This window comes from Hirundo rustica, chromosome 7 (genome assembly GCF_015227805.2).
Source record: "Hirundo rustica isolate bHirRus1 chromosome 7, bHirRus1.pri.v3, whole genome shotgun sequence".
NCBI lineage: Eukaryota > Metazoa > Chordata > Aves > Passeriformes > Hirundinidae > Hirundo > Hirundo rustica.
The window spans coordinates 11,671,171-11,685,542 of NC_053456.1; the positions used below are offsets into that span (position 1 = coordinate 11,671,171).

General features: G+C 43.1%; 1 protein-coding gene across 5 annotated transcripts in view; it reads right to left on the reverse strand.

The window, feature by feature from the left end:
- Positions 1-14,372, reverse strand: part of GLI2 (GLI family zinc finger 2) — a 188,922-nt gene that overhangs the window by 52,200 nt on the left and 122,350 nt on the right. The gene's annotated exons all lie outside the window — the stretch shown is intronic.

Here is a 14,372-nt window from a genome sequence, read left to right on the forward strand (position 1 = left end):
CAACTCTGTGCTGTCATTCCTTGCGCAGAGTGGTAATAAAGAAATCACTGTTTTAAGCTGACAAAGAACAGATTTCTTACTAAGTAAACACTGATGTTTTGGTAGGGAAATTAAGTTATAAAATTGTGTCTACAAAGGGAGACCATACAGATGGAGTTTGTTAAGAGACAGCAATACAGTCAACAGTGGTTAATTCAATTGCCTGCTACTTATCAGATTTTTTTTTTTTTTAAAGGCTTATCTAGTTTTTGTAAATGCAAATGCAGAAAAGCATTTCAAAGAGCCGTTGTCATTGTAGCTAGAGAGTGATGTACACATGCACACGGCCTTTCCAGACCAAAGAACCCAGAGTATCTGTTGTGGCTGTGCTGCTGTCCAGGTGATCACCAGCCTGGCAGGAGAGGAGGCCTGGGCACCAGCTCATCACCACACCACCACCCCCCAGGGGCTTCTGTCCTTAGGGCTGTGCCATGGCCTCACTTCTCCTGGCCACTGCTATCACCGCTCTCTCTGCCTGCATGGAGCCTCCGGTCAGTATTAGACACTCCAGACTTTCCTTCAACTCAGGTTAAAACTGGGCACTAAACTCTGCTGGGTAAAAGTAGGAAGTCCACTCCCACCAGTCCTCAGTTGACCCTGAAGTTATGCCAGCCTGACCTCAAATGTCACACCTAATTCCCAAAAGCACCAGGTTGATGCCAAGTCACTGAAGCTGTTTCTCTCCTAAATGCTCCAATGACAGAGGCACAGCCACCCTTTATGCTCCCCCTTCCAGGGAAGTGCAGCTGGGTTTGGGGTGCTGCCTGAAGAACAGGGTGGGGTTTGCAGAATCAGTGCTGGCAAAGGCTCCAGACATCCTCCTCACACTAACAGTTCTGGTGCCTCCTGTACTGCTGATCCAGGGGCAGAAGCAGGAGGATCCTTATCACTCCACACCCTCATAAATCACCCTTCCAGCATCTCACCACACACCAGCTTATGTGGCATTTAAGTGGTGAGAGGGATGAGACCCCCAGCCCTGTTTGTGCACATTCAAACTACGCAGAGCCGAGGAAGAGATGTCTGCATGGGCTACTGCAGGTGCTCATGTACCTGTGTACCACAGGGTACAACTACAGCTTTCCACAACAACAGCCCAACTCTGCCTGAGATGGTACTCTAAGTATTCTGAACACAACCTCAACGCAATGGGGACAGTTTAAAATGACCAGAGAGTTGTGAAGGGTTTTTTTTTTAAGGATGAGAGAACATGATTTATCTTTTGCATAGGATAAAGTTCACTATGGGATTCAGCATGTAGCATGATGTAAAGTCTCAGGCAAGCCAAAAGGTGTTAACATTGTGTGCCCTTTAAATGAGGCAATTAGTCAGTAAAACAAGATCTGCTTAGGTTGGAACTATGTAAATACATTCATTTTATTAATATAAGGCAAAAATCTAAAAAAGAGATATTGCTGGGCAATTAAGTCACCAAGTATTGGTTCTACTTAAAATTCAAGCGAAGGGATATTAAACATACTCAAATTTTAATGAAAACATTTGCATCAGTTTTAATAATTCAGCACAAAATGTTATTTAAACATTTCTCTCTGGTTTTGGAAAAGGCAAACACAGGGCCATTGTACTGTGGTCTGGAAATGAGAAATCAAAACTGCTCAGGTGCAGTGGGTTTCTTTACTCATTTTAGACAACCCAGTGGCAAACAAACCAAGCTTGGCAATCAAAGCTATGCTAAAATCCCAGTAGTGAGGTTTTCCATGTGGTAGAAGCTTTTGAAAGTCATCTCTTTGCACCATCAAGTATCACTGACAGCTCAAGTTGATTTCAGTGGCGTATAAGCTCCTACATACCTTCATTGTAGGAAAAGGCTGTAGACAGGATTTCAATAAGAAATTCTCCTATCTTGGAGTTTACTTTGATAATAGAACTTTAGATCCTGCACTTTGCATGTTTTGGGGCTTTTTTATTTAATTGTATCAGCTGCTTGATTTGTTTAAATAAGCAAAGGACGTAACAGGTGAAACAAGTGTGAATTTAAAAAATACTTTATGGTTTAAATAATCTGAAGTGTTATTATTAACCAAGGAAATTCAACTATCCAGATCTGAACTGCCAATATTCACAATTCCCTTTGTGCACATCACATCACAGCACAGGAAAGCTGTTCATAATCTAATGGCAATATAATTACTCTCACCCAGCATGCAGTACACATTTGGTACTCATGAAAAGCGTAAGGATTAATACAACCATTCATGCCTACTATAAAAGAGTTTCTTGCCAATGAAAAAAAGGTACAAGAAAGCACAGACCATTTTCTAAGTTCAGCCATAGAGTATCTGAGGGACAGAGCAAGTGCAAGAAGTTATAAGGAGCTACTGGTAGGAGATAAACTTTTAATTACAAAAGTCCCACATGAAAGCTCTCATTCTGTGGTTCAATAAAGGAGGACAAAAGTTTGACAAGTCAAAAATTAAGAACAAATGCAGTTCAGGCTCTTGTACCCATGGATTTTTACAGGCATACTTGTCAAGTTCTTGTAACATCTCCCAAGATGCCAGATTGCCTGGCTGCACCATGTCCACCTTCGATCTTCAGCCTTCAAGAACAGATTCTAAAAGTCTACAGTTTCATTTTAATCAAAGATTTCCTCCTGGTCACCACTGGCTCTTTCAACAGAATCTCACATGTGATTGGGGAGTGCAGACCATGTGCACTGTAGGCCAGGAGATTACTTTCAGTCCAGCTTCCACCCAGTGAGGATGGTAGCAGGAGGAGGAGACTGGATTGAGACCTTACACTGCTAAGTGAGGAAGACACCCCCCACCCCCCACATGTACACACAAATCCTTACTGCACTGGAAGTTCATAGATCGCAGCAATTTTGCTGGTGAATGTGTGAACCACAAAATTGCCCTGCCTGGGAGAAAGGCACCAATAAACACAGAGCTGGAAGGGTTGGGTTTATGAAACACAAAGTAATGAAGTCAATCGCAGAAACCAGATCCTGGAGAAAGTCCAGTTTGGCAATGTAGTCAAAAACCAAATGAAGGGATAGGAAACCACTGCATCCAGTGCAAGACTTTGGGAGGGAGCACAGTCTGCTACTCTTCAGCACAAAGCACATTAAGGAATCTTCTGTCCCTCAGTTTCTGCCATTTACTCACTGAGTCAACCTGGGAAAGGTCACTCACCCAATATGCTGCACCAGAGTGACGTACCTGAAGCAATGTGGCATGTGCATAGAAATAAAATCCAAGTCTCTGCTCACCATCCATTCTTATCAGAAACCGTCACATAACTCACCAGAAATACAGAGATCAAGCAAGGAAGAAACCAGGTTGACAGAATCCAGCAGCACATCAGGACTCAAAGGGAAAGAAGTTACAGCTCACAGAGCTCGTACCTTCTTCACATTTGGCAGAAGCTCTCTCTTAAACAAACAAACAAACAAACAAGCAACTCTTTGAAGAGATTCTTATTCTTGTGGTAACACTCATCCAGGCACTGACAGGATTCAAACCAGATGCGGTCAGGGGAAGTCTGGAGTCATATCAGGTTTAGAACTCTCATGCCAAGAGAGGTCAAGACCTAGCCAAGCCTTGAGCAGACAATCCCAGGACATGGAGGAAGTGGTGTTAATGGGAGAATGCCTTGCCCTCCGAGTCACCAGGCAATGCCACTTGATGATGCTCTGGTGAGGAATACAAAGGGGTTTTCATAGCTACCCAGTAAAGCCCAAAAGTCCAGTGTATTTGTCTTCTGTAAAGATTCTCTGGAATCTCCTTAAAAGACATTTCTAAAATATCTAAGCTGGCTCAATTCCATTATAGTCTCTTAGATTCTGGTCATCTCATGACCTGAGTGAGGGTTTGAATTTCTCTGACCTAGCCTGAAAAGTGGTTTGGTTATGTGTTTCTGTACAATTCCTCTTCCAAATATGGATAGAAATCTATCTGACTTTGAAAGTCTACTATTTTGTCAAGTGAATAAAGTGCTGACACTGGTCTGCTGACACTGGTTTCCCTAGAACTATTTTTCTCCTTAGAGATTTCTATTGGAAATAATATACAAACAGGTAGTAACTATTGAAGCGTTAAAATATACTGGATAAACTTCACTGTCCATCAGTTCCTTGCAATACTTCTAATAGAGAATCAGTTGGGCTGGAAGACTAAGAAAAAAGAGAAATATAGAAATAACTTCTATATGAAGTTAGAAGTTAGAAATAACTTCTGTATTTCTCTTCTGAGAACCAACTTCAACATCCTTCCAGATGATCTACAGAATTATTCACCCTGACCTGATCCCTACAATATACCAACTCTTACCAACTCTCAAGCTGTACCCTGATCCCCAAAAGATGTCATCACAAAATGTGCGCCTCATACCTAGGGTAAAACAGCAGCAAAGGCCTCATTTCAGAGGCCAGAGAACTGAAAACATCATTGGCTCCTTGAAGGTCTGACCTGACACAATCTGACCTGAGTGGTTATCAGTTACTCAAAGCAACACATCAAACACTGCTAATTCCTTGAAAATTTGGTCTTCCTAGGGAGCAGACACTGGGATATTTACCCTAATGCAGCTTTAAGCTTGAAACTTTCCTATTTTTATTGTATTAAGCACACTCTGGTAAGATTTCCTGTACCAGTGGTGCTTTGGGATGTGTGGTTACTCTCTGGGATCTTAAGAGGCTTTCTGCTGAAGCATTCAATCAGGAGGTACCATGTCCAGCCGCTGGTTTGCAAATCAAAAGCCCTCTAAGTAGTTCCACAACAAAGCTAGGAAAGCCTCTTGTGAAGGGGCAAGAGGAGGAGAGGAATAGGACAAATTCTTCTCCAGGATGCTTTCACAGGATCAAAATGAAAATATCTCAAGGGCCCTTACGGGATCTAAGAACACACATTTATCTTAGAGACTTAAACGCAAAAAGTTGAATGTAAATGCAAATGAATGTATTTCATACAGCCCCAACATCTTTCCAGTCTTTCCTGAGTGCACCCAGGTGCTGTTATAAGTGACTTTGGCTCATGTGCACAGAGTAAGGAGGGGTGTAAAAAGAGACAAAATGAGTTGTGCAGGAATAAATACCTCTGCTGCGAGGAGGCCCCACCTGTGCAAAAAAAACCCACTGGCACACCACTGCAGCCAGAAAAAAGGCAGGAGGTGGTGGTGGAGCCTAATTCAATTCTCACATTTAATCTAACAGCACGCGCCCAGCAGCAGGGAAACCATGGTACGGGTCCTTCTGCTGCCCAAGGGGTGGAAAAGGACAGCTCTGTGGCACTCCCCCTCCGACCAATATCTGCTTTAAAAAAAAATCATCAAAAGGCTCACATTCTCCTGGTTCACTATCAGCTGCCATGATCAATTATATGAAAACCCAATCCCACACACGCCAATAAAGTGAGAGCAGGGAATGCAGTAAACTTGCTCTTGAAGTGGAGCCCAGCCAACTGATATCATCTAAACCCTGAATAAGTTTTTTCCACAGCACATCCTCCCATGAGATTTGCCATGAGCATGCTTCAGCAACAGAGAGGAGACAGGGCAGAAAACATCCCCATTGATTCTGCAGGAACTGCATGGCCTGGGCTTGCACACTGGGCTCCAAGTATACACAAGCCACCTCATTAACATGTCTGTGTTTCTTAACTCCAGTCCAGCCACTTTATGAATTTTTAGGTACTTAACTCCTTCACTAGAGATGGCTTTAACATCCTGAGTTTCAACAGAGTTTGGAGTAGTTTGACCTTAAATAGGATCCAGCTTGTTTGAAAAACCCAATGAGCATTTGCATTACCAGCACTTGACAAGCCAGTCCTAAGAGTCAACACTATTTTGAAACCCACAACACCCACTCTCAAACGCTGTTAGCCAGACCCAGTACATTGGGATTTATGATCTGAAATAACACAGGCACTTTTAAAAGTTTGACCCTTGAGAAATGCTCTAAATTTTAGCTGTTAGCTGTCTATTTCATATCAATGGTGAAACATAAAAGAACAGGAATCAAGAGTCTCCAAGGCAGAAAATTGTGTAAAATCACAAATTCTCAAAATGGTCTGGCACACAGAAGAAAAACATACTTATGTGGTTTAGTGTCAGAGCCAGGGATCTAGAAAGCCCGCTAAAACACATGCACTCCTGTGGGAGTATTGTGCAGATCTGAGTTTTGCCAGAGTAACAGCACCCAGTTCTGCCCTTTGCTTTGTGCAGATGTGTCTGCACGGTGTCAGCTGCACACAGGGGTATCCAGATCCACAGTTCTGCCAAAATAGGGTCCTTTTCTTATTGGTATTTTTTTTTTTTTAACTTTCCCCCCAGCCATTTGGGTGGTCCAAGAATCAGACCCAAAATACCTAGGATCTATCAAACCACATGTTTTAATCCCAGCAGAATTGACTCAGTCGTTCATCCAGCCAGGGCAAATTGACTTCCCTGCTCTTTGCTGCGTGGGGGGAACTTTCGGATGAGATTTGAAAATTTCTGCTCTGTATGGACATTAAAAATCCTACATTTTTCTTCCAGTATCACAAGCCAGCGTTCCTGCCATTAGTTTTTATCTTCCAGAACTCTGTGTAATTTGCTCCCCATGGCCACTGGTAGCTGGGAATCCAGATTAACCAGCACCTGAAAAGTGATGTGCCGCAGGCTTCATTCCACAAGCCAATGGGATGGATGCATCTTGTCCATTTATCTTCACACACACTGGAAGGATTTCAGAGAAACATAGTGAAAATGAGGAGGCTGAATGGATTGATATTTGACTACATGCTGCAGGCTGCAGCCTGGCCAGTTCATTAGAGCAGGGAGGAGGATATGACAACATGCAGCAAATATCTGGAGGGACGTGTTACACAAGGAGGTGTGCTAGCAGCAGGAGGGTGAAATTCAGGGAGAGAAAAAAAGGAGGGTGGACCAGAAAGGTGAACAGCATGGAGAGCTTTATATACTGAGAAAGGATTTGCTACAGGATAGAGTAAAAGTTCAACCTGGAGATACAAGACCAGGAGATACAAGAGGGAACCCACAGACTCCTGTGCAGTACAAGAGAAAGTGCTACAGAGGAGCAGAGCACCACAACAGGTCCCAGCATCTCCTGTCTTCATGATGGAAAGAAGCTAGTGAGAGGTGATTTATTTAGGATTAAGAAAAAGAAGAGGCCAGGAAGGGCAGTGCTCCCCATTTAGCTGAGAGAAAACTTGAGAAACAAATTCAGAACACTGGAGTTTAAAAGGGCAGGAAGTTGGCACTGAACATTTATCCATTTTCACAGATGCTGAAAGCAGTGGAGAATGGGCAATCCTATTGAGATAGCTTCTGAAAGACACACACTCTCTGTTTAGAAACTCTTTGGAAAGCAGCAGGAGAAGAGAGTTCAAATAAATTTTTTTCCTAAAGCACAAGCTTAGCAGCGGATAAGGTGGAAGCATGAAGTCACTTTTAATCTACTATAAAGTGAGGTAAGCAAAGGGATTATCACTTAAGACTCGCTGACATGAAGCTCTGAGAATGACATTTAAAAGCAATGGTGGATTACAGAGTGACATCATATTAAATGAACACATGCCAGAGGTTTACATAAAAGACCTCAAAGATCATGCTTTTGTTCTCAGTACTAAAACCTCTTAGCGATTTTTACACTTCTGGCGGTGATTAGGCTAAATTGGAGGTGCAGTTTTTCACAGCACCAGCAACTCAGTGGCCCAGATCTTCACTGAGTGCAAATGGGCACGACTCCATCTGAGCTCACCTAGGCCCCTCAATCCAGCCTGATGTCACAGCATTCAGCAACTGGAGATCCAGCCCAAATGTTTCCAAGCCTAATCTGCATTTCATTGCATAGTTTAGTGAGTCTGAAACCACTCCCCTTCAGGTCCCTCTGGACTTTAGGTTTCAGTTATTCAAAGTACTCTGAAGGCTATTTAACTAAACACACATGACAAAACTATCCTGAATTTAAAGAACAGGAAAGATGTGTAAATCTTGCTCATAATGGAATATGCTTGAAAATCTTTAACAAGATTCAAAAAAGAAAGCTGTGGGGGTTTGAATTTAGTTGGTTTTGTCTTTGTTTGTTTGTCTGGTTTTTTTCTGGTTTGTTTTTTTCTTTGCAGAATAGTTTGAGACTGTAGGAAAAGCCTACAGAAATATACTAGCCCTGATCAATGTTTTGGATTACGTCTTCCCCATTTTCCAAAGACCTGATCGGCCTGTCCTTCCACTGAGGCCAGAAGTTGTCAGGCACGTACCTTCTCAGTTTCTGCACAGGCAGGTAGCGCTGTGTACCTTTTCCCTATTTCCTGAAAATGTCTTGGAAGCCAAAGGAGACTTTTTCTTAGCTCTCAAGATATCAGAAGTATTATTCTGACAACATTTTAGAGGTGAGGAAAATAAAGCATAGATAGAATTAAAGCAATTTTTCCAGCTCCCAGAACATGACAGCAGTAGCCTTGTATTTCATCTGTGGTCTCCTAGAGATGGATCAAGTGACCATCAAGTATTAAGCCTGGAACTGACAGTTCCCCAGATCACCTCCTGTAGGTTACCAAAGAGCCACCTCAAAGCAACAGAACCCTGCTAATTACAGACCAGGGAGAGGTTTGAACCAGCCTTCTGGAGAGGACCAGCCCTTGCAAACCATTGAAAACTTACATATTCTGATTTTCTTAAATAAATAAAAGAAGCATGTGGGAAAGAAAGGGACAGAATAAATTGGATGTGGGAGCCCCCAAACCTGTTTCCCAAATGAGCAATGTATCTATTTGGTGAAAGTCGTAAAACTTTGCAAAACACATAAGAAGGCCTCTCTGAGCAGCTGTTTGCTTTGACTCCGGAGGGAGCTCGCTCCGTCTCCTAAGCAGCACAGTACCATCAATCACGACCTGCCAAAGATTTTCTACTCCAGTAGCAAAGTAAATATGAAAACACAGAGGTTTTATTGGTATGTACGTTCCTTGGCTCAGTCGAGCGGCATCCTTGCTGCAGGAATGACCATCGCCAGGGGTCCCATCCCAAACCGCGTGACGGGATCCCAGCTGCAGCCCCGCGGGAGTGGTGCCCCACGGAGGATAACTGAAGGCACTCTATGCACGCCTGATAATGCACAAAGGCGGCTTTAACAGCATGCACTGCAAACCCTTCCTCTCCTCCATGGAATCAGGAATCTCCCTGGGTACAAAGGATGGTGGAGCGGCCTCAGCAAGAGAATGGGGAACACCGTCAGGTAAGCCCTGGCAAGGTTCAGCTGAAGCACGAAAATTTCACCTCAAAACTCTGACACCCCCAGTGTGTGTACTGGAAGCAAGACTTTTCAAAGGATTCCTATCTGGCAAAATTGATGGAACTTCGTGTGTGTTTTTGTGGAATGGGAACAGCAAAAAGCACATCTGTGACAATAACAAATTCCAACTCTACGGCAAGAGACGCTGGTGTTTCTAAAAGCAGTTATAAGATGATGATGATGATTATTTTTTGTATGGCTAAACAACATATTTTCCCTTAACCCCACTTGGCTTCCCTTGGCTGAATCCCACAAAAAACAACAAAGGAAAGAGCGAACCAGACTGGAACAGATATTCAACATGGAAAATCTTGGGTTTGACATTAAATTTGGTGTATTTGTAAACACTTGAGACATAGTCCTTTTATGATTAAAAGTTTAACAGTCAACTCCTCTGCCTGTGAATCGCCCTGCCTAAACAGCCCAGGAACATTTTAACTGGTCCTGAAAAGGTATTCTGTAATTTTTAACACAGTAAAAAGGAAACAGACTTCAACAGGGAGGAGTAACAGAATCAGATAAAGAAAAAAAAGTGTAGGCTGGATATCAGGAAAAATCTGTAATAATATATTAAGATTTCAGGGAAATGGAGAAATATCCTTGATTAAATGAGATAAAATCCCTACCAGAGGGAAATTAAGCACAACTCCACATTATCATGGAGATGGAGTTGTCTCTATGTTTAGGTCTTTGGGACAATTCAATTCTAAGAAAACCATGGAATTTGTGATTATCAGCTCAGGGTTTGGGGTTTCTTTAATATTTTTATGTGCGGACAGAACAGCAACAACATCTTGCTAATAAATAATGTCAGATCTGCATCCTAAAACACCACCAGGATGTTGGTAGAAAAACAAGGCTGCTTTTGTTTTTTACAGTGCACAATGCCTGATGGGTTTTAACCACAGTTTAGGAGCTACTGTTAAAAAGCTTCTTGCTGAGTCAAGCCTAGGCATGCTGTTTACTAGGGTTAGCCCAAAGGCTCTTGCATTGGCAGGGACTTTTAAGCTTAGCTAAGGAGTTTTTAGATATTTTTGTTGTGATTTAAAAAATAATAATAATAAAAGGTAAGTGTGTAATCGCCTCCCATATCTGCCAGCAACTTTCCTCTGGAGTCAAGGGCTTAGTCTTGCAAAGCTGATGCCATCTCCTTAGTTTAAAGCAGAGATCAGGCCCCAGTGGATTAGGTTTTTGTGAAGAAGTTCACTAAAATACAAAATACCGCTTTTGTTAGAAAAGGACCTGTACTAACTTATGAAGTGAATTTCTCTGCTTCAGCTTTGAGCCTGCATACACCTGGCTGATAACTTTTGATCAAATAATGCTGACCTACAACCAACAGCGAAGAGTGAAATTCTGATAAATCAATAAAAGCTGCATGCAGAAAACGCATGTAAGACCCACCACTGCTCTTCCACAGAGCCTGGGCCATCCTGTGTTCTGGAAGAAAGGATCACAGGGAAAAACAGTATGTGGCTCTGTAATTTGATCCTGTATCTCCAGAATAATGGAGAACCTCCAAATTTATTTTCCTGTCTTTTCTTAGCCTTTGAGTATTGTAGTATTACTTACTGTTAAATGAATGTTATGTTGTGGAAGTGTTGGCTCATTCAATTTATATGCACCAATACAATTTCTTTTATTCATTCTGCTCTAGTTCTACATTCCTGGAATAGCTTTCATCCCATATTCAGTTTCACTCCAATCTGCAGTGCACTCTTTACAGTATCCCCTGGACTTCAATCCTGCCTCTCTCTCTAGCCTCCATATTACCGTGGGCACACAATCATTGCAATCCAGGACAATATCCTGAATCCACAGTATTCCTGTTGGTTTGCATTGCACAGAGCTCAAGGATCATCTGAATGACATACTTCATTTTTCTAGACAAGCCAAGCAAGCACCATAATTCTGTAAAATTGTTGTTAACACCAAGAAAAAAAGTACAAATATTTAAGATGTCCAAAAAATTCACGACCAAATAACTAAACCCGACAGTGGTTGTACAGAAAAGTGAATTGTCCTAATGACTGGAGAAACACCAGAACAATCTCTAAAAGCAGACTTCAAGGAAACCTCAACATAATCTGCTTCTGGACATATATAATAAGTCCTCAATGCTTTAGAAGAAGACTCAAGTCCTGAAATTTATTTGTCATGCTGCTTAACAAGAAAATCACTGAGACAGAGGGAATGACAACACTGAGACACAGCAAGTCTTCCAGGCCTGTCTTGGCATGGGGGTCCTTTCTTACTCGTTTTTCACATTCCAATCAATGTTCCCAAGCAAAGGGTTCCACAGGTGGTTCTGCTCAAGAGAGTTTTGCAGAGGAGTTCTCTCCAGTTGAGATACAATAACGTATGTTCTCATTAGGCCAAATGCAAACGGTGATGAAGGGGAATGCACGGCCAGGTCACATCGAGCAATCAGGAAACAAACCTTTGGCATAATACAGCAGGCAGATAATAAGACCCCATAGTTAGAAACAAATGAGACTGCACTTAATTTGCTGTGCAATGTTCAAATAATTAGATAAATTTGGTACCGTCAAGACAGCAGACAGGTAGAATACAGACTTGATGAATTGGGGGCTCTCTGTCAGGCACTGATCACATTAATCATAAAGCCAAAACCCAGTGACGCAATTTTTCTTCCGAACGTTTGCCATAATTTTCTAGAGTGAAAATACGCACATGCCCTTGGGGTTTTTTACAGGCTGTTTACTTTTGAAACAAGAAGGATTGATTTCTGCACCACCAGGAAGGAGTACAAACTTCTAGAAGCTCAACTGTGCCCACAGAGTCCACCCAGTATATTGAACAAAAGCCATGCAACCATCAAGTGTGTTCTAGCCCAGGTCTACCACCATGTCTGGATGATTTCACACTGGACATTCTCCAGTGAGGAGGGTTAGTGCTGCATTGTGACCTCCAGAGCAGAGACTGGAGGACAGAGAAGAAAGACAAAAGAGAGGTAGAATAAAAAATAAGAGGAGCGAAGGGTAAGACATGATTTTCAGATGTTGGCAGATAAAATCTGAAGTGGAAAAAAGATTGAGAGACCACAGCTGCAGAGCATTTTCCCAATGTGGTTGTGCCATAGCGCAGGGTACTTGACAAGCAGCCAAATGGAAGTGGCATTCCCTTGACCCTAAAAATTGCCACAGCCAAGAAGCACTTGGCTGCTCAGCTTCGGTGCTTCTCTGGCCACAAAGGCACCTTTCAATGCAGTGCCCAGATAGTTTCAAAGAAGACTGTTTCCTCTTTAAGACCCACAACCGAGTTTTCTTTCCAGTACCATGCAAATTGGTTTTGCGAGAGGAACTGCTGGGAATGAGAGGAATTCCAAAGAAGAAATGCAACAGGTATTTGCCAACAACTCTACCCAAATACTTAGCAGGACACACTTGGTCCACTAATAGACAAATGTGGTAACTGCTAACACAGCAGATTATTATTATTAGTGCAGATGAACTGAAACCTGATCTGCCAGCGTTGTACACTTGGCCAGGATTGATCAGCTGGACAATGCCAATATGAAAAAATACTGGGATTACTGGGGATCTGATTCATAGGTACGTTGCATTTTGTAGAAGACCTTGCCTCATGACCCCACCACAGAAACTGCTGTGGATCCCCAGGGCATATGCAGTGCCCCTAAACCTCCTTGTGAGGATTGAAGCGGAGTACCAAGTGAGGCACACAAACTGTGTGACAAACATCAGAACATCTGCCAGCCTCTCTTCTAACCACTATTTTGATAATCACCCTCTTCCGTACGTGCTTTATTAGCCAGAGCTCTGGCTATTATTAACCATCTCCCAGCAAGTTATTATTCCATCTTTCTTTCTACAATTTTTGCATGAAAGACCAGAACTATTTCATGCAGCCTCCCTAATCCCCCCAGTTCTCACGTTAGCAACTTGCTTTGTCATTTCCCCTTTGCACACAGCATGGAAGAAGCTGCTGTGCTCCTTTAAACATCCAGTCAAACTGACTGTCAGCCAAAAAAGACAATGACTTGTCTCCTGGTAGGATCCGGGGGAATGCCCTATCATTTATTTCTTGCAGTATTTTGGAAGCAGAATAAAGCCGTGGTAGTTGTGGGGCTCCACAGATCTGGCTGATGCTGTCTGCATTACTTGCTTCCCAGGGTCCGTCCCCTGCTCGCACCTATCCAGAAGCAGAACAGCTTCACAAACAGCCCCTGCAAAGCCGAGTGAGCACAACCTCTGGCTGCAAGGCTGCAAAAGGACTCCAGAGGATCAAATTAGAGCTTTTTAAGTGATGAGCCCTAGTCGTTCTTTCCTTGGTCTTCTTGCAAAATGATTCTGGCCCTCAGTGATTCCCCTACACCAAGTGCTCTGGGACCTGTCCCTCAGCTGACGTCTGAGCCCTCTGTTACAGGTGCAGTTGAAGGATTTTGGGACGGCCGTGGGACTGCCAACGCCATCATGCTGCTCCTCACCTCTCATGGGAAAGGTGCATGTCAGGGAATAGAAGAAACACTTCCAGCCCCACAGTCAGTAGAACCTCTGCTCACATCCCTGCTGGCTCCATTTTCCTTGCCCTGACCAAAGCTTACAGGAGGTGAAAACAGATCTCTCTGTGAACATCTCCATCAAGACATCAAGAACTATTGAGCTGTTATGTCTTGGATGAGGAGATTAACCGCGAACCCTCCTCTCAGGGTGTAGCCCCCGACCAGTCTCTGTGCTCACTGCCTACCAGCTGCCTCAGGGAGAGGAGGCTTTCATGAGAAGGTGACCACCAAAACCCAGAATCCTGCCCCTCCAGGGTGGACATGGACACTCCCATGAGTACCTGACTTATTACTGCTTTTAGAAAATGCCACCAGCCCGTTCGGGCTGTTGTCCAGTAAAATTGAGCTGAATTATGGCATTCCTGGCAGCCTTTTACCACCATCCCCACAACTGACAGGCAGGGAGGAATGGTACACAAGGTCTCCAAAGAGAGGGAGCAGTGCTGGGTCTTTTCCAAGATGGTGACAGAAATGACCCAGGCAAGGCACGATGTGAGAAACACGGCGGGTGCAAAAGTAAAGCATGCTCCTGGGACCTGA